The sequence below is a fragment of the Camelus bactrianus genome, chromosome 18 (assembly GCF_048773025.1).
Source record: "Camelus bactrianus isolate YW-2024 breed Bactrian camel chromosome 18, ASM4877302v1, whole genome shotgun sequence".
NCBI classification, from domain to species: domain Eukaryota; kingdom Metazoa; phylum Chordata; class Mammalia; order Artiodactyla; family Camelidae; genus Camelus; species Camelus bactrianus.
This window is the reverse complement of record NC_133556.1, coordinates 27,323,345-27,343,661: the sequence shown is the minus strand read 5'-3', so window position 1 is coordinate 27,343,661 and position 20,317 is coordinate 27,323,345. Positions and strand designations below refer to the sequence as shown.

Genomic DNA, 20,317 nt, shown 5'->3' with positions numbered 1-20,317 from the left:
CACCGACCCTTGGCGCCGGGGCGGCGCGCTGTCCTCTCGCGGGGTCCCCTCCCTCGGCCCCTGGCTCCGCTTTGGCCTCACAGCGACGGCGGCGGCGACAGATGCTGACAGCTGCTAGACAGCCACCGCGGGGAGGGGGCGCCTGCGACCCACGACCGGCTGATGACCAGGCTGCTCCGACTCCTGCAGGGGGCGCGCCGGCCGGCTCGCGCGTGCGCAGTGGATCGCCCCTGCGGGTTCCCGGCCCGCCCAGCCCACCCCTTGCCCGCGCCTGCGCAGTGCTCCGCGTTCCTGCGGCACGGCCGGCAGGGGGCGCGCGACGTGGCAGCCTGGGCGAGGGCTAGACCCCCTAGAGGAGAATCGCACGCACTTCCAGGCGGCTGAAATAGTCATCGCCGGAACCTATACCTTCGCTGGCCATCTTCCATGGGCCCTTCGGCATTGTCTTTTGTGTGGCGCAGGGCCCTCTTCTCTCAGAGGGAGGGTGCTTTTACGCTTTGGGTCCCCCGGGGTGGACGTTGGGTGAGGAAATTTCTAGAAAATGACCACGGGGTAGGCAGGAAAGCCCAGCATCCCTGGATGTGGCCAGGGTCACAGAGTGCAATTCAGAGGGGCAGGGAGGCCTCGGGGGTCACCGCAGGCAGGAGGGTGGAGAGTTAGTCGGGGTCACCCCAGGAGGGTCACAGATCGGGTCAGAGTCACCTGAAGCCGAGAGTGTCCTGAGGCTGGGTTGGGGTCACCTTGAATGGGAGGGTCCCGAGGCCCGGCAGGGGTCACCTAGGCGGAGGGTCTCATGGCAGGGACCGCGTGGGGCTGAGGGTGGCCTGGGCTAGAGTGCGGGCGGGCGACGCGGTCCCGACCGCCCAGGTCTTGAGCGCTGCCAGTAGCCGGTCGCTTCTGAGGATCCTCCCGCGGCCCGACGTCCACCTGTCGGTCGGCTGCTTGGGTGCCCCCGGCCCCGACCGGTCTCTGGCGGTTCCCTGCAGAGGTTGCTGGGTAGGAGCTGGGCCGGCCTGCGCCCCGAACGCCGCCTGCTGACCAGCACAGTCCCGGTCCCCGCTCCCAGCGCGCCTCTGGGATGAGGACACCACTGATTGAACCGTAAAGTAATGACCCAAGTCGGGAGGCTTACTTCTGCCACCCAAAGACAGTGATATGGATTAGTGATAGGGCGTCTCATTGCCTCGTTTTATTTACTTCATCACATCGGCTTTCTGAAGTGTTATGTACTTGTTTGCTTTTCTCCTGTCCCTCTCACCGGAAGACGGGCTCCATGAAAAAAGGGGTTTTGTTTAGTTCATGGCTGCATCCTAGGATCCTAGAACGCCTGGGACAGAGGAGGCACTTGATAAATGTTTGTTGAATGAAAGGGTCACAAAGACATGGTTTCAGATCTTGACCTGATCCCCTGACTAGCGCAGGCATGTCATTTTAACTTTACGAACCTCAATTTCTTATCCCTAATATTAACTAGATAAGACCGAACTCAAAGGTATTTTGTATTTTAGAGTTACATGAAAAAAAGCGTAAGTGCTTATCACAATGCCTGACGTATCAATGTCAAATAAAAGGTAGTATAATGTGGATATTACGAGAGACTTTTATATAGCCTGGTCTCTGTAATGAGGATACAGAAAAAAAAAATGAAGGCAATTACTGGGTGGGTGGGGAAGTGGATTATTAATGTGTTGGAAAATCTTCTAGAAACCCTCTCTCCCCAGCATTCCTTACAGACTTGCACCCCCTTCCTCTCAACAAAAGTGTTGGGAAAAACTCTGTGAACCTGGCTGACTGGTCCTTCTCACCCTGCTGCTTCCTTAATCTTTTTTATTTCAAGAACCAGTCCTTCCCATTTCTAAATTAAATTAATTACACCTTGCAGTTTTTTCAAACCGTTTCTAAACTTGATCCCAGTTCTGTATAACCAAATCCAGGAACAGAACTGGCTGACTCAGAATTTCCCTTATGTGGAAGATGAAGGTGGAGGTTACCAGAAAAAGAATGAGCATGTAGGTCAAGACAGACAATTGCAGAGAGGTCTATATCTTTTTTCTTACTCAAGTTAGGATGCTTGCTATTGTAATTATTATTATTTGCACTTTGTTTTGGGGGGAGGTAGTTAGGTGTTCTTATTTCTTTCTTTCTTTATGGAGGTACTGGGGACTGAACCGATGACCTCATGCCTGCTAAGCATGCACTCTACCGCTTGAGCTATACACTCCCCCTGCTATTGTAATCATTATTAATTATAATTGGGAAGGTCACTGACAAAGGAAGATTCATGTGTAAAGATTTCAGGCTCTGGACTCTCCTTCAAAAACAACTGCCCATAGTTGGCTGGACTCTTTTGATGCTCTTCAACAACCACTGAAAAAATTCATCAAAGGTCTGCTCACGGCCCACTATTGAAACAGACAAAACAAATCTAGATGCCCCATCTAATCTCCTTCCAATGGGAGGCCCACATAATGGTCGTAACTTTGTTCAAAGTACATTGTAGAGCTAACCAGTTTCCTGGGCTCTTTAATACTCTCCGGTACATAAATTACTCACATTCATATACCATGAATATATGCCTAGAAATTACATGGTATTCTTCTTGAGGTTAAAATGGCTCAGACATTTCTCTAGATTGATGACAAATGTTAAAGTGGATGGTGACAATCATAAACAAATCTTACTGCTTTAAAAAAGGCATTAAGCCTACATTACATATAGGTTTTTATTACAATGGTTGGCTGACATGTATAGTAATATACATATATGCATTTTTAAATGAAACCAAGATTTTAGTTCCTATTTCTTTTGAGGGGCACAAATACTACCTTTCTATCTATATCTATATATGCCTATATATGGATTTTTTTTTGTATACGCATTCAATACAGAATTTTAGAATAGGGCTTCCCCAGTTGTTTCCACTAGAATACATTATAATTGGGGAATGCCTTATAGACCAAGGGCTGTACACATATTCCTTCATTCAGTGACTGAGAGGCATTGTATTATAGTGGTTGAAACCAGTTATGGACTCTGGCCATACAGCCTTGAATTGAATCCCAGATCTTAATGTCTTAACTTTCTGCGCCTTGGTTTCCTTGTGTAAAATGGAGATCGTATAGTACCCACTTCATAGGATTGTTGTGGGGATTCAGTGTTATCAAAACATATAAATGCTTAGAAAAGTGTCTGGCACTTAGACCAGTTTCCCATTTTGAGGAGATGGTAAGTAAAGCCTTCTATAATCATTTGTGTACAGGTTCTTATGTAAAAACAAAATTTTTACATTTGAAAATAAAGATTTGCATTTATCTTGGGTGAAAATTTAGGCATGGGATTGTTGGATTGTATGGAAGTGTATGTTTAGCTTTATAAGACACTGTAAGAAAGTGCCGAAATATTTTTCCAAGTGGCTGTACCATTTTGCATTGTCACTGGCACGATGTAAGAGTTCCAGTTGCTCTGTAACTTTGCCAGCACTCAAAAACCCCCCAAATTTTGTCATTCTGGTAGCTATGTACTATTTTATTGTGGTTTAAATTTGCATTTCCCTAATGACTGATGATGGTGAGCATCTTTTCATGGGCTTATTTGCTATACATATAATCTTTTTTCAGGTGAAGTATCTTCAAATTTTTTTCCCATTAAAAAAATTGGATTGTTTTGTTTTCTGAGTTTTGAGAGTTTTATATATTCTGGATATAACTCCTTTGTCAGATAAGGAGTTTGCAAATTCTCTCAGTGTGTGGTTTGTCTTTTCATTCTATTAACAGTCTTTTGCAGAGAAAACGTTTTTAATTTTGATGAAGTCCAATTTATCAATTTTTCTTTTATGATTTTGGTGTCATAGCTAGGAAATTTTTGCTTAATCTGAGGTCACAAAGATATTCTCCTGTTTTTTTTTCTATAAGCTTTATAGTTTTAAGTTTTGCATTTAGGTTTGTGCTCTATTTTGAATTAATTTTGTATAATGGATTGAGGTATAGATCAAAGTGGGCTTATTTTTTCCCATCCATGGATTCCAACTGTTCCATTGCTTGTTAAAAAGACTACTCTTTTTCCATTGAATTGTTCCTTTGTCAAAAATTGACCAATTTTTCGACTCTCTTTTCTGTTTTATTGATTTGTGTGTGTATCTTTGATCTTTTAGCCCAGAATTTGGCAAACTTTTTTTTTTGTAAAGGGTGAGATAGCAAATTTTTTGGCTTTATAAATGCCAAGAGGCAAAATTTAGGGTATCATATAGATACTTACTACATAAGAGACAAAACAAGTCCCCACAAAGTTTTTATTAGTGAAATTCAATATAATAATTGAATACATTTTTTTTTGGTAACATTTATCTATTGATGAGAAAAATGGAGCTCTTTTTTATGGGATAACATATTGCATAGTTGTGTTCAAAGATAGAGTTCCCTATCATCAAAATTGATTGTAAATGTTCATCTGTTAATGTTAATCTGTGATGAGATTTTGTGTATTTCATCATGAACATATTTTAATTGAGAGCATTCATGACTTGAAAAGCATTGATAGAATTCTATTAGAGTCTTCTCTTGATATTTGCCTTTAAACTTGTCATTACATTACAGATTAATCACATCCAATTGAAGGTTAGGTGGAAGCTCCTCAATTGCACAGTTAAATGGATTTTGAAATATGAAAATTTCTTTTGCATTTACATTGAGGTCTGAAAAAACGCTGCTGGAATTGTAGTTTGAGCTTTGAAGATAGATATTCTACAAATTTGTGTGGGAATGGAGATTTCACTTCTTATTTTATCTTTTGACAGCATAGGAAGTGCTTAGATCACATTGCGTAACATTGGTTGTCATCAAAATGGCTGTACCACAGTAAAAGTTTCATATAAAAGTTCTGTAAAAGCTAGACTTAAAAACTCTTTAGGTTACTTATTTATTCTTGACTGAGTTTTGGTAGTTTGTGACTTTTAAGGAATTTGTTTCATCTAAGTTGTTGAACAAATAGACATCAGTACTATTTTGATAATATTTCTTCAGCTTATTTGAAATGTTCTCTTTATCACATACTAAATTCCCATATATCCTTGAGTGTATATATGACTCTTCTTTTTTATGACCTGTCTGTTACTATTCTAGTACAACATTATTTTAATTTAAGAAGTTGTATAACAAAATATTTTAGTATTTGGTTAGTCTCTGGTGATTATCTGTCTCTTACAGAATTTTTCTGGTTAATCTCAAGCTTTTATCCTTCATACGGAGTTCAGAATCACTTAAAAAATCTTTTTGAAATCTTTTTTAGGGTTATACAAAATTTGTGGATTTATTTAGGAGAATTAGTATCTTAACAATATTGGCTCTTCCTATGGAAGGACAAGATATGTCCCTCCATTTACTCAAGCCTCATTTTATTGTCTCTTGATAAAAGTTTCAGTTTTCTTTATACAAGTTTTCTTCAATATAGGCATATTTCTCGTTGTATTTATTCCCTCATTTTCTTCTGGTGTTCCTATTGTGAACGTGATCTTTCTCAAATGTTTTTGAGCTGGTTTGTTTATAGGAGAGCTATTGATTTTTTTAAATACTGATTTTGTAATCGGCTACCTTACTTTAACATTCATTGTTTCTTATGGTTTTTCAGTTGTTCTTTTGGTTTTTCTGTGTGTACAATTTTTTAATATGCAAATAATCATAAATTAGTCCCCTCTTCACCTATGTTTATGCCTCTTGATTCATTCTGTCATTCTAGTAGCACAAGGCCACCAAGAGCTCTTACAGCATACTGTGCCTGCCGAGGAATTGCCAAAAGGTGACACCCGTCACTTATAAAGGCACTTCCTCTCTGTGGACCAGTTAATTAAAGGCATCCGGGCTGTGCAGACCAATTAGATTAAGGTACCCCTCTGAGTGGGCCAGTTAACACAAGTCACTCTGCCAGTTTACCCAGCCTTGTAGTAGGGTGAAGTGAATAGAGCACAGGCGGGATCTCAGCCCCTACTCTTATTCCCCTGGCCAGATGCCCATAGTATGTGGGGAACAGCCTGACTCTGAGTTAGCATTTCCAGAACAATGTTAGAAAATAATGTTGCAGCTGGCATTCTAGTCTGTGTATCTTCTTTGGAAAAATGTTTATTCAGGTCTTCTGTCCATTTTTTAATCGGCCTGTTTGTTCTTTTGATATTGAGTTGTATGAGCTGTTTTTATATTTTGGATATTAACCCATTATCAGTCATGGCATTTGCAAATATTTTCTCCCACTCGGTTGTCTTTTTGTTTTGTCTATGATTTCCTTTGCTGTGCAAAAGGTTTTAAGTTTAATTAGGTCCCATTTGTTTATTTTCGTTTTTGTTTCCCATTAAGAGACAGAGCCAAAAAATTATTGCTACAATTTATGTCAAAGAGTGTTCTACCTATGTTTTCTTCTAGGAGTTTTATGGTTTCTGGTCTTACATTTAGGTCTTTAATCTATTTTGAGTTTATTTTTGTATCTGGTGTGAGAAAATGTTCCAATCTCATTCTTTTACATGTAGCTGTCCGGTTTTCTCAGCACCTTACTAAAGAGACTGTCTTTTTTCTATCGCATATTCTTGCTTCCTTTGTCATAGGTTAATTGACCATAAGTGCATGTGTTTATTTCTGGGTACTCTGTTCTGTTCCATTGATTAATGTATCTGTTTTTGTGCCAGCACCATGCTGTTTTGATTACTTTAGCTTTGTAGTATAGTCTGAGGTCAGGGACCATGATACCTCCAGCTCTGTTTTTCTTTCTCAGGATTGCTTTGGCTATTCTGGGTCTTTTGTGTCTCCATTACAAATTTTAGAATTATTTGTTCCAGCTCTGTGAAAAATGCCATTAGTATTTTGATAGCGATTGCATTGAATCTGTAGGTTGCCTTGGGTAGCATGGTCATTTTAACAATAATAAATTATTCAAATTCATGAACATGGTTTATCTTTCTATATTTGTGTCATCTTCAATTTCTTTCATCAGGGTCTTATAGTTTTCTGAGTACAGGTCTTTTACCTCCTTAGTTAGATTTACTCCTTGGTATTGAATTCTTTTTGATGCGATGTTAAATGGTATTGTTTTCTTAATTTCTCTGATAGTTTGTTGTTAGTGTATAGAAATGCAACAGATTTCTGTATATTAATTTTTTGTCCTGCAACTTTACCAAATTCATTGATGAGTTCTAGTAGCTTTTTGGTGGCATCTTGAGGATTTTCTATGCACAGTATCATCTCGTATGTAGACAGTGACAGTTTTACTTCTACCTTTCCAATCTGGATTCTTTTTTTTTTTTTTCTTTTTCTTGCCTGATTGCTGTGGATAGGACTCCCAATACTATGTTGAGTGAAAGTGGCGAGAGTGGGCATCCTTGTCTTATTACTGATCTTAGAGGAAATGCTTTCAGCTTTTCACCATTGAATATGATGTTAGCTGTGGGCTTATCATATATGGCCTTATTATGTTGAGGAGTGTTCCTTCTATAGCCACTTTATGGAGAGTTTTAATCACAAATGGATGTTAAATATTGTCAAAAGTTTTGTCTGCATCTACTGGGGTAATCATGTAATTTTTATTTTTCAGTTTGTTAATGTGTATCATGTTGTTTTGTGGATATTGAGCTATCTTTGCATCCTTGGTATAAATCCTATTTGATCATGGTGTTTAATGTGCTGTTGAATTTGGTTTGCTAATATTTTGTTGAGAATTTTTGCATCTATATTCATCAGTGATATTGGCCTATAGTTTTCTTTTTTTGTGATATCTTTGTCTGGGTTTGGTCTCAGGGTGATGCTTGCCTTGTAGAATGAATTCTGAAGTGTTCCTTCCTCTGCAATTTCTTGGAATAGTTTAGGAGGATAAGTGTTTTCTTTTTTTTTATTCTCAATGTGTCAGTATTTTGACTCCCTTTTTGTGTTGACTCCACGTGCTACTGGATCTTTATTTCCAAGAAATTTAGACTTGAGAAAACACATTACAGAAACAATTGCTTTAGTGAAAAAGGGTTATTGGAGACTAGAGATAGTCCTGTGTACTATAGCAATGATCCTTTTCTTGCCATAATCTCAACAATGGTATTTTAAAAATATCTTTGAACTTATAAGTACATAAACTGAGCATTTGATTATATCTAGATTTTGCTTAAGAGAGACCACCTTTCTTTCCTGTCATCAACAGCACTATCATTAAGCTAAAGCATCATTCACATCCTTAATATTCCTAACAGTGGGTGATAAAGATGTTAATGACCTATAAGAAACTCTTACAGCTGTGTAACTGCACAGAGCTAGTTCCTTGAACCAGTTTCAGTTATAGTCTGTGTAATAAAAAATTACACACATTTCTAATTAATTGATTTTTAATTTACATGGATTTTTAAAATTTCTAATTTAGTAGTGAAGGGGTTTAGGATTATGAATTTTCCTATTGATACATTTTTGTGTCAATATGGTTTTTCTTAACAGACTTTATTTTTTAGAGTTTCACAGCAAAATTGAGAAGAAGGTAAAGAGATTTCCCCAATAGCCCTTGCTTCCTTATATGAACAGCCTCTTCCATCATCAACATTGTTATTCCTCAAAATCTATAGTTCACAATAAGGTTCACTCTTGGTGTTGTACATTCCATGGGCATTGACAAATATATAATATCATGTATCCACCACTATAGTATCATACTCAATAGTTTTACTGCTCTAAAAATCCTCTGTGCTCTACCTATTCATTCTTCCCTCCCCAACAACCTCTGGGAAACACCGATCCTTTCACCGTCTCCATAGTTTTGCCTTTTCCAGATTGTCATATTGTTGGAATCACACAGTATATAGGCTTTTCAGATTGGCTTATTTCACTTAGTAATGTGCATTTAATTTAAGTTTCCTCCACGTCTTTCATGGCTTGATAGCTTATTTTTTTTTAGCACTGAATTATATTTTACTGTCTAGATGTACCATAGTTTGTTTTCCATTCACCTTCTGAAGGAAGTCTTGGTTGCTTCCAAGTTTGGGGCAATTATGAATAAAACTGTTATAAACATCTGTGTGAAGATTTTTGTAGGGACATAATTTTTCATCTCATTTGGGTAAATACCAAGGAGCACACTTGCTGCATCATATGGTAAGAATATGTTTACTTTTTTTTTTTTTTTAAAGAAACTGCCAAACTGTCTTCGAAAGTAGCTCTTACATTTTGCATTCCTACCAGCAATGAATGAGACTTCCTGTTGCTCCACATCCTTGCTGGCATTTGATATTGTCAGTATTTGGGATTTTGGCCATTCTAATAGAGGTGTAGTAATATCTCAGTGTTGTTTTAACTTGTAGTTCCCTAATGATGAGTGATGCATCTTTTCATGTACTTACTTGTCATGTCCTTAGTTTGAGTCTTTTGTTCATTAAAATTTTTTTCGCTTTTTTAAATTGGGTTGTTCATTTTCTTACTGTCGAGTTGTATGAGTCCTTTGTGTATTTTGGATAACAGTCCTTCATCACATGTCTTCTGCAAATGTTTTCTCCCAGTCTGTGGCCTGTGGCCTCTCATTCTCTTGATCTATGTAGTATTTTGTGGTTTAGAAGAGAGTTTTTAATTTTCAAGGGCTTTTCCCCTCTTATTAGTGTTTTGTTTTGTTAATATTTACTTTCAATGCAGTTTGATCTAGGAATATGGTCAATATTATTCAGCTTTTTAGAATTTGACATTTTCTTTATGGTTGACACAATTCTATTTTCATGACTAGTTCATGGATGCATATAAACTTTTTTGTCTCACTTCTATTGACCCCCTTTTAATATGGTGGACTTTTGATCCCAAAGATGATTTGAATGTACACTTTTAAGTTAGAATTCTATCAACAATGATGAATTTTCATCTAGAAAGTATTTTCAACAAGAAGTTCACTAAAGTAACTTCAGTGAACCACATCAGTTTCTTAGTCCTTTGTTTGGGAGTCAGAGACCAAGTCAATAAACCGAGATTTGAGAGACCTTATCTGGTAAGAGACAGAACTCCATAGCTGCCGTCCTGTGGTTGACAGAGTATCTGGTTTTAGTTCCCAGTTAAGGAGCCAACATAATGTAAATTGACAGACAGCTGACAAATATTTCACTGGAGTTTTATTCCTGGGGCAGGGGGGAATATTTAATAAGCAGAGTTCTGTTATTGCTCAACCCCTAAGGTAATCTCTTGGTACTTCCCAAAGTCACACCAGTAGGAAGTGGGCTACTAACGTGCTGCAGCTGCTCAGAAGGGGAACTGTCTCCTATCTCTACTTGCAAAAGGCCGTGAAGGGTGGCAGATACAGCCAGCTTTCCTTCTTCCAGTGTATGTTGTGACTTGGGTGGTCATATTCTCATCTTTTAGCCCAAATTGCCAGACCCTGGGAAGCCACATGTAGACTGGGGCCAGAGGAATGCACATTACCTAGACAACTCAGTCTTGATCCTAGATGCAGAAACGCATAAAACCTAGCAGATCTTTTTTTTGGGGGGGAGCAAGTGTGTTTTATGTTGTGCTTAGGTGGTTTATTATATTAGGCAGAGAAGTTTGGAAATTTTATATACAGAAAGGATTTCTTTTCTCTGGGCAGCAAAGGTATGCTTCTGCCTACCCCTTTTCTGCTGGTAATAGAAACTTTCTTTGTGTGTGTGAGGGGTTAATCATTCCATATGGTTCAGGAAGTGCTGACCTCTTTTCCCCCATTTTCTTTACCTTCCTTCCGCCTGCCATTCTGCTGGGACCCAAGCTAAGGCAATCAGAGTCCTCTTGGGAGCTACCAGAAAGGAGGCACTCTTTACTCTAGGATTTGTATATAAGCCTAGAGTTCACGGGGGCTATCTTGGCCCCCAAGTGTTTAGAGACTGCCTGACAATAAGAGACACAAAAGAAAGTAGGGTTGAGAGAGCCACAAACCCTGATTACATTATTTGAACACTTGGGTTCATCTATGTTCTGTAGCTTATTCCACTTTGGACTTCCAGTTATGTGAGTGATGAATCCTTTTCTGGGGGTAGGCTTAAGCTTGATTGAGTTGGACTTCTGATACTTGTAACTGAAGCATAAGGAAAGAAGTGGATGTCTTTGAGATAGCTTTCAGAGACAGAATCATAGGACTTACTGATGGATTTGATACGAGAGATGAAAGAGATCAAGGTTTAAACATAGCTTTTGGCTTAAGCAACTGGTATAGACTTACTGTTTACTGAGATGGATAGTAGAAAAGGCAGAGAGAATAAAATCAAGAGTGCCTTTGTGGACACATCAAGTTTGAGATTCAGTGCCACTACAAGTACTTTGTTATGAAAGATGCCTCATTTCTGAGTTATTTGGAATAATTTGATCACTGATTGCATTTCATCCTCAATTTTTTTCCAAGGGTGTTATGGGTCCATAGATGTTTGCATGCTTGAAAATGTCTGCCTGTCAACTTGGCTGATGATAACATTCTAGGGTTGTGTGCTTTTTTGAAAAAAAATTTTATTATTTATTGAAGTGTCATTGATTTACAATGTTAGTTTCAGGTGTACAGCAAAGCAATTCAGTTATACATATACATATATATATTTTCAGATTCTTTTCCATTATAACTTATTACAAGAAATTGAATATAGTTCCCTGTCCTATACCCCTTGTTATCTATTTTATATATAGTAATGTGTATCTGTTAATCCCAAACTCCTAATTTATCCTCCCCCCAACCCTTTCTCCATTGGTAACCATAGTTTGTTTTCTATGTATGCAAGTCTATTTCTGGTTTGTAAATAAAATGTGTATTTTTTTTAAGATTCCACATATTAGTGATATTATATGATATTTTTCTTTCTCTGTCTGACTTACTTTACAGCCTCAATTTTTTTCCAAGGATGTTAATGGGTCCATAGATGTTTGCATACTTGAAAATGTCTGCCTATTTACTTGGCTGATTATAACATCCTAGGGTTGTGCACTTTGCCTCCATCCTCTGAGAATCTTCCTATACTGTCCACTGATGGTCTCTGGGGAGAGGACTGAGGGAGGCTGGCCTGATTTTCTCCCTTCTGGTCAGTGATTTGGGGTTTTGTTTTGTTTTGTTTTTGTCTGGATGCTTGTAAGAACCTTTCTTTATCCTTGAAGTTCAGTGATTCACCAGGATGGTGTCTGTTTTTACAGTTCTATTTAGGTTTTCATCAGAACATGAGGATCTTTAAAAAAAATTTCTTTCAGATTCAGTCTTTCCTTCATTTGAGGTATGTTTTCTTCTAATACAAACATTTTTTAAACTTATTTTATTGATTTATAATCATTTTACAATGTTGTGTCAAATTCTGGTGTAGAGCACAATTTTTCAGTTATACATGAACATATATATATTCATTGTCACATTTTTTCTCTGCAAACATATATTTAAATGTATATATATTTCTGTTCTAATTAAGCCATTTGCTATGAATTGAGTTGTGTCCTCCTAAAATTCGTACGTTGAAGCCCTAACCCCAGTGTGACTCATCTGGGGACAGAGTCTTTAGGTAACTGAGATTAAATGAGATCATAAGAGTAGGGCCCTAATCTGATAGGACTGTGGTCCTATAAGAAGAGGAAAAGAGAGGGAAGTCTCTCTCTCTCTCCATCATGTGAGGACTCGGTGAGAAGGTGGCCATCTGTAAGCCAAGAAGAAAGCTCTTAATGGGGACCTCGCTATACTGGCACCCTGATCTCAGACTTCCAGCCCCCAGAACTGTGAGAAAATTAATTTCTGTTGTTTAAGCCACCCAGTCTGTGGTTATTATGGCAGGCCAAGAAGACTAACACACCATTCTCTACTTCAGGGATATTAATTACCTGCATCTTGAATATCTTTTTATCTTTTCTCACTATAATTATCTTTATTTTGTCTATTCTTTTTCTCACATATTTTCTCATTTATTTTAAGTGAAAAACAGAAGGTACAGAACAATTATATAGTTTGCTACCATTTACATAAAGAGGATGTGTGTATTCAAATATATTTGCAAAAAGAGAACATTGGAAAGATAAATTATATTTAATAAATATAAATAAGAAAAAGATATTTTTTCATGTATATCTTGCAGATCTCAGATTTCTGCTAGTAAATAGAGCTCTTCCTTTTTTTTAAAATTGCATATTACTTCATTGTTTAGATAAACAATAGTTAATGTAACTAATCCCCTATTGATGGACATTGGGCTGTGTATAGTTCTTTACTGTTATGAACATTGCTGCAATTCAGAATCTTGTATGTATGTCATTTCATACTTGTGCGAGTATGTCTGCAGAGTAGAGTCCTAGAAGTGGGGTTGCTGGGTCAGTATACAACATGCAATATGGCAATATGTTCTTGTGGAAATTCTGAATAGTTGCTGCGTTGCTTATTTTGAGCCTATTTTTTTCTTTTTCTATGTTAGTCAAGTTTTCCCAAATATAGCATAAACAGACTTTCCCTAATCCCCTTCCTACTGATCTGGGACCTTTTTGAATCCTGTCCTCTAACTGAGCTTGAGGCTGATGATTCATAGTTTGTGTTCTGTTGTATTGTTGTGATCCTGCAGAAATGACTGAGGCCTCTATTCTGACTACATTGCAGCCCAGCTTCTCCCTGCCCAGGCCTGCTTCCTTTCCTCTCCAAAAGCACTGATTTCAAGAGTGCTCTCCAGTAAACTTTCCATGCAGAAACCTCCATTTCAGTGTCAGCAATGTGGTGTTAAGATGCGTTTCTCTGATGACCAGATGGGTTGAGCATTTTTTTCATGTTTGTGAGCCATTTAGTATTCTCTTTTGGAACTCGCTTGATCTCAGCCAAAAGGCTGAGAAGCGATAATCTCTTCTGGAACTCATCTATTCAAATCTCTTGCCTATTTTTCTATTGGGATGTCTTTTCTTAGTGACTTGTAGGGATCTTTAGATATTCTATATACGAGTCATTTGTTAGATGTGTGTATGCTAGATATCTTTGCTTATTCGGTATTGCATTTTCTCCCTTCTTGGTGTCTTTTGTGGAACAGAAATTCTTAATTTTGATATAATTGCATTTAACATTTTTTCTTTATATTTAGTGGTTTGGAGTCAAGTTTAAGAAATCTTTTGTCTACTTCAAGATAATTAATATGTTTTCCTTTTTTCCCCCTAAAAGCTGCATTACCTTACCGTTCACATTTAGATCTGTATTTCATCTGAAATTGCTGTTTTGTGTATAGTGGAGGCAGGGGTCAGTATACGTTGTTTTCCACGTGGATAGCCAGTTGACTCTCGGCCGTTTATTGAAAAGGCCCTGTTTCCCTGTGTTCTATAGTGTCACCTTTGTTATAAATCAAGTGACTATATACCTGTGAGGCTTTTCTGGACTTCTATTCTATTTCATTTGTCAGTTTGTTTATCGTTAAGTGCATCTCTTTTGACTCTCACTTTCTGCTTGTCCTACAATGTTTTCCTCTGTATGTATTACTTTCCCTTACTAGGCTTATTTTCTACAAAGATGAGCTCCATCGTGATCGATCTTTTTATGAGAGCATTTTGTTCAGACAAAATTTCAGTGCATAATTACTTCAGTGCATAATTGCTAGTTGTTGAACATTACAAGCATCTAAATAAACCTTCTTTTAAAAAAAATAGTCTACCTGCATTATCACAAATTTAAAAAGACACTTGGTATGAAAATCTTCACCTGCTCTTTATGTTTTTCCCTGTCCCATTCCATTGAACCATAACTGTGGTTGTAGAAAACCTTGTATTCTCATTTTCTCTGGCTGTTACTTTTTATCTGTGTTGGACCAGTAATGAGCCAAAATACTTCCTCATCTACATGGTGAGGGTCAAGTTTGGCAAATTCTAACACCAACTTTTAAAGGATTGAATGCCGAATGTTTTGGTAGATGTATATTGTTCCCAATTCTTCACGCTTTCCTTGTGTTAAATTTTACATCGGTGCCCTTTGCCATGTGATGTTGCAGTGCCTCTCACTGGAGTGGTCAGAGCTTCTTTCCCTGTTGTGCTGATACTGGGCTTGGCTGTGGGGTTTGCCCTGGCCAGCAGAATGCTTAGCAGGTGTTGTGTGAGAAGGCTTCATTCAGCAAATCTGTGAGATTTGGCTTGGTCTCTTGCTGTTACAACAACGTGTTCCAGCTGGTGGCTGGTCTGAGGAGGGTGAGGAGACACATAGAACAGGGCTGTATTAGTTTACTAGAGCTGCCATAACTAAATAACACGGACCAGGTGGCTTAAAGAACAGACATTTATTTTCTCACAGTTCTGGAGGCTAGAAGGCTAAGGTTAAGGTGTCACCAGATTGGTTTCTTCTGAGACCTTTCTCCTAGGCTTGCAGGTGGCTGTCTTCTTGCTGTGTCCTCACATGGTCTTTCCTGTGCCATGCATCCCTGGTGCCTCCTTGTGTGTCTAGATTTCCTCCTCTTTTAAGAACACCAGTCAGACTGGAAGAGGGCCCACCCTAACTACCTCATTTTAACCGAATCACCTCTTTAAAGGCCCTAAATCCAAATGCAGTCACATTCTGGGGTGCTGGGGGTTAGGACTTCAACATATGAATTTGGAGGGACACAATTCAGTCCAAACCAAATCTGAAGACAAGTCCAGCCCATCCCAGGAGGCCAGCACAGCCAGACTTTTTAGCAGACCCATAAGCTGGAAACAAATGCCTGAAGTTGTAGGCCAATGAGTTCTGGTGTGGTGGTGTTTATCATATAAGATTATTGGAGCAATAGCTGGCTAGGTAAATGTATCATTGCATTCACTATTTTTGTTCATTGAGGGGAAATTCACATAACATACTATTAGCCTTTTGAAATCATACAATTCAGTGATACTTCATATATTCACAATGCTGTTTCTTTGATTTCTAATGTGCAGTGTCAGAGATACTTTAACTGGAGGAAAATGTACATTTTTTTTTCTCAATGGAAAAATGTTTTTCTGGAAATGAAAATCTCATTGTAGTAGTATCTAAAAATTAAAGCATATCCTACACTTGGGAAACAAAGAGTGAAAAGAGGAGGAAATTGGTGTTATCCAAAGTACTTTTCTTTCCTCACAGTCATGTCTGTTCCAACCATGTCCCTGCAAAACTGCATACCCTTTAATTAATTTCTTTCTTCTTTCAGTATTTGCTGAATGACTACCACGTGCTGGCCCTGCTGTTGTGTCTGGGAATTCAATGGTGGGAAAAAAAAAGGCCGAAAAATCCCTGCCTTCAGGGAGCATACAAATTCTATTAGGGGAATCAGATTAACTCAGATAAGTAAATAAATACCATGTTAAATAGTTTAAAAGTGCTAAGAGAAAAACTAATAGGGAAGATTGATACAAAGTGTTTAGTGTTTTTGAAATTTTATATAGGGTGATCAAGAAAGGTCTCATTGAGAAAGTGACTTTTAAATAAAGATCTGAAAGAAGTAGGAGAGGTAGCCATGTCCAGATGTGAGGGAAGTGTGCGCTGGGCAGCAAGTGCAAAGGTTTGAGGCAGAAGTGTATTTTATCTGTTCTAGGACTATGACTCAGGAGCAGGGACAGGGAGGGGAAGTGAAGCAGGAGACGAGATGAGAAAGCACTAACGGGCTGTATTCCATAGAGCTTTGTAGATCATTGTAAAGGCTAGGCTCTTTCTGGGGTGAGATGGGAGCCATTATAGAGTTGTCAGCAAGGGAGTGGGTGTGACCTACTGCAGGGAAAATGGATCACCGTGTGGCAGGAGCAGGCACACTGATACCACTGTAGGGGCCATTGCAGAAATCCAGGCAATGAGATGAGGCTGTGTTGGACCGGAAGATAAGAGTAGGGGTAGTGAAAAGGGATTGAATTCTGGGTATATTTCACAAATAGAGCCAACAGGATTTGCTAACAAACTGGATGTAGGATGTGAAAGAGAGAGAGGAATCAAGAGTAACCCTGAATAACTCAAAGAATGGAATTGATAATTGAGGTGAGGAAGACTGTAGGATGATCTGTTTTAGGAGAAATATGAATAGCCCAGTTTGGACAGGGTGAGTGGAGATGACAGCAGGCAAATGGTCATTTGGGTCTAGAGTTAGAGGTGAGGTCAAGGCTGGAGATATAAATTTAGAAGTTGTCATGTAGAAAGATTTAAACCCAAGAGACTGAGTGAGAGCACATACAGGGTGAGTACTGCTGGAAAAGAGAAGAGCCCGCAGATGGAGCCCTAGTGCAGTTTAACATTTAGAGGGTGGGGAGAGGAGGAGGAGTGAGCCAAAAAGGAACTGCTCGGAAGGGAGGAGGAAAAGTAATCCAGGATGGTGTTCTGAAAGCCTAAGAGAAGAAAGTTTTCAAGGATGAGAGAGTAACTCAACATTTTTATGTTATGCATAACATTTCCCCCATTTTTTCCCCAACCAGTGGTGATCCCTCCTCTTCAGCTAGAAGAATGACAATGTTCAGGAATTTAAAACTTATTCTCTGGAAGAATTTCATTTTAAAGGTGGGTATGGCTATCTGTGGGGAATATGTGAGTCTCCTTGGGAGGAAGTGAATGCTTTAGTTAAGTTGGTTTTCTAATAGTGGAGTAAAGAAAAAAATAAGAACTTGACTTGTAACAAGGTGCCCTTTTCTGCAAAAATGAGCCATGTTTCCATAGGAATTCTGTTAGCCTTAATTATTGAAGATAGCATCATAGTGGCTGATACCTAGCCACTGGTGTTATAGAAAAGATAAAAGGAGATGTTTCTAGATAATTCTCATTGTATTTTTTTTCTTTCTCATGTGTTGTCCAGGGATGCCAGAAGAAATGAAAGCGTTCTTAATGGAAGGACATTCACCATGTAGCGACTTACACTTGCGTTCTAAGATACAGCTTTTGTTTTTATTTTAAAAAAGAAAGACTCTGATAACAGTCCTTGAAGTCTTGACGCCATTGCTGTTTTCTACAATTGTAATGTACCTTCGTTTTGACAGTTTGCCAAGAAAAAGACTTCCTGTTGACCACAACGCAATTGATATCACTTCACTGCCAGAATTCTTCAGTTTCCTCTGAGAAATAGATTTCAACTAGTTTATATTCTTTCCAAAAGTGAAACTTTGAAGAATATCGCTGAAATGGTGGAAAAAACCTTTGATGTTGAGTTTGAAGGTTAGACATAGCAATGGGTTAAGGACAGGGAGGGCATTTTTATGAAGTATAGTTTAAAGGTTTTTTTTCCTGTGAGTTCTTACAGTAGTGGTTCCAAATCTGGGGACTCCGAACTCTAAAAAGTCTGCAGAGGTGGTAGCTGGGGGAAAGCAGTCCACAAGGTATTTTTATTATTTCAAACAACACTCTAGAGACTTGTGCATTTGTGTCACAAGGCTTCAAGGCTGATTAAAATGTTCAGTATTTGTCTTTAACTCACTGGAATGACACTGGTTATCTCATATTAACCAGAAGCCATGATTTGCAATTATAATATGTCTCTGACTAATAAAAAACAGGACATATTCAGATTCTGCATTAGCCTTCTAACTGGTCCCTTTCTTCCTTTTCTTGTCCCATTCTCATCCAGTCTCTATGTGGAGCCAGAAAGATCTTTAAAAGATTGGTAACATCTAGCCAGTCTCCTGCTTAAGCCCCTTAGGTGACTCTGCATTGCACTAGGGTCAACCAGACCTTTCCCCAGTCTTCCTGCGTCCTCTCTTCCTTCTGCTCCCACACCCTGGTGGAGTTGCCACCTTTCTGTTCCTGGAATCTGTGAGCCTTTCCTCCCTTCTGACAGAATGCTTTGACCCCAGCTCTTCTGTGGGTTGCTCCTTCTTATCATTGAGGTTTCTGCTAAAGTGGCACTTAGGAATGTAGATTTTAGGTTTCTCACCTCTGTCTTTTTCTCTCTCACAGAACCCTGCTGGATATGTTCATAGCATTTTGATAAATATTTAATTACATCGCCAGTCATTACTTTCTGTGTGTGTCTGCCCTTCCCTGCTAGGCTTCGCCTCCATTGTTTTTCACCAGTTTTTGTGGGGGAAGGTGTAGAAAAGCTTTTTCTCTAGAGATAGTTGATCTCATTACTAAGGTGTGACTCTTCTGAATGCCTCAAGTGATCACCAGGAACTGTCTGTGTGGACAGGTCAGATCTCAAATGCCTCCTGGTCTTCTGTGGGCTCTGGGCCCCTCTTAGCTCAGACTCTCCTGTTTGCCCAGCAGGGCATGTTTTCGTGCTCACTGAAGGCATCCTCTGTGCGGACTTCTAGGTTTGTTTCCCTGCGTAGCCTGCTTCACTTGGGAACTCGGCCCTGCAACTCTCAGCCGTTTCAGACTCTTCGAACTCCAATCTCTGTCAACTCAGCCACGTAGCTGTGTTCCACTTGGGTTTCCCCTCCCTGTTCTGTGGTATGAAATGTGCCTCCAGACAGAAAACTACAGCAATCTTAGTGGCTGCCTTGTTTGTTTCCCTCTTAGGATTCTCAGGAATCCTAATGCTTTGCTGCTTACTGTCCATTGTCTGAAAAACTTGATTCTTTTTTCCCTGTCCAGTTTTCTCATTATTTATGTAGGAGGGTAAATTCAATCTCTATTATTCCATCATGGTCAGAAGCATAAGTCATAGTTTTGTTTTTTTTTTTTAACATTCAAAAGAAATTGGCTTACAGAGATTGTGTCATGATGAGGTAACTGGAGGGCGGATGGTAGGTGAGTGACTCTTCACCATTTAACCTTTAGAATCATTCGAATTCTTACCATGTGCATGCCTGTTGCTTTTTAATCTAGTTAATGAATTCCCATTAGTATTTTCAGAGACATTTGAGAAAATGTTGCCAATCCAAAAAAAAAAAAAAAGGATCCCTATGGAAAGAAACAGAAAGAGGACTTGGAAATTAAAAATGATTATCAAAATAAGTTTCGTGGATATAATAGAATGGACATGTTTGAAGTCCAGTTGGTGATCTGGAAGATAAAGGCAAGGAAGTTTCTGAGAATGTAAAGCAAAGAGACAAAGAAATGGAAAATATGAAAGATGAGGGGATAGACATGAAGGGCAGGTCTGGAAGTCCCACCTTGGTCTACTCGGGTTTCTAGAAGGAAGAAAGGAGACAACTGAGGTGGGGGAAACAAAGCTACACAGGAAAGATTTCTGGAAGAGCACTGGCATTTTCAGCTTGCTAAGTTTCACTAGTTACAAGCAGGAGAAATGAAAAAGAGCAAACGTGGGCATGTATTAGTGACATTTCTGAACCCACGGATTGAAGAATAGAAGTCCTACAGGCTTCTGGTTACCTACAAGGAATCAGACATCACACCCAGCAACACTGCGTGCTAAATTGTGTAGTAACACCTTCAGCATTCTGAGAAAAGCATTTTCAAGGCAGATCCTGTATTAAATTGTCAATCAGATGTGAGGGCCGTTGAC

The 20,317-nt window shown here is 39.0% G+C and overlaps 2 protein-coding genes across 12 annotated transcripts in view; one reads left to right on the top strand and one right to left on the bottom strand.

The window, feature by feature from the left end:
• ABCA3 (ATP binding cassette subfamily A member 3) overlaps nucleotides 1–218 on the bottom strand; it is a 44,034-nt gene extending 43,816 nt beyond the window's left edge. For all 11 annotated transcript variants that reach the window (XM_074346493.1, XM_074346495.1, XM_074346492.1 and 8 more), the window contains exon 1: nucleotides 4–218. The gene's annotated coding sequence lies outside the window, so the exon portion shown is untranslated. The remainder of the gene's footprint in view (nucleotides 1–3) is intronic.
• Nucleotides 1–20,317, top strand: part of LOC105064923 (ATP-binding cassette sub-family A member 17-like) — a 109,337-nt gene that overhangs the window by 1,699 nt on the left and 87,321 nt on the right. The window contains exons 2-3 of the mRNA XM_074346879.1: nucleotides 16,088–17,418; nucleotides 17,711–18,066. The gene's annotated coding sequence lies outside the window, so the exon portion shown is untranslated. The remainder of the gene's footprint in view (nucleotides 1–16,087; nucleotides 17,419–17,710; nucleotides 18,067–20,317) is intronic.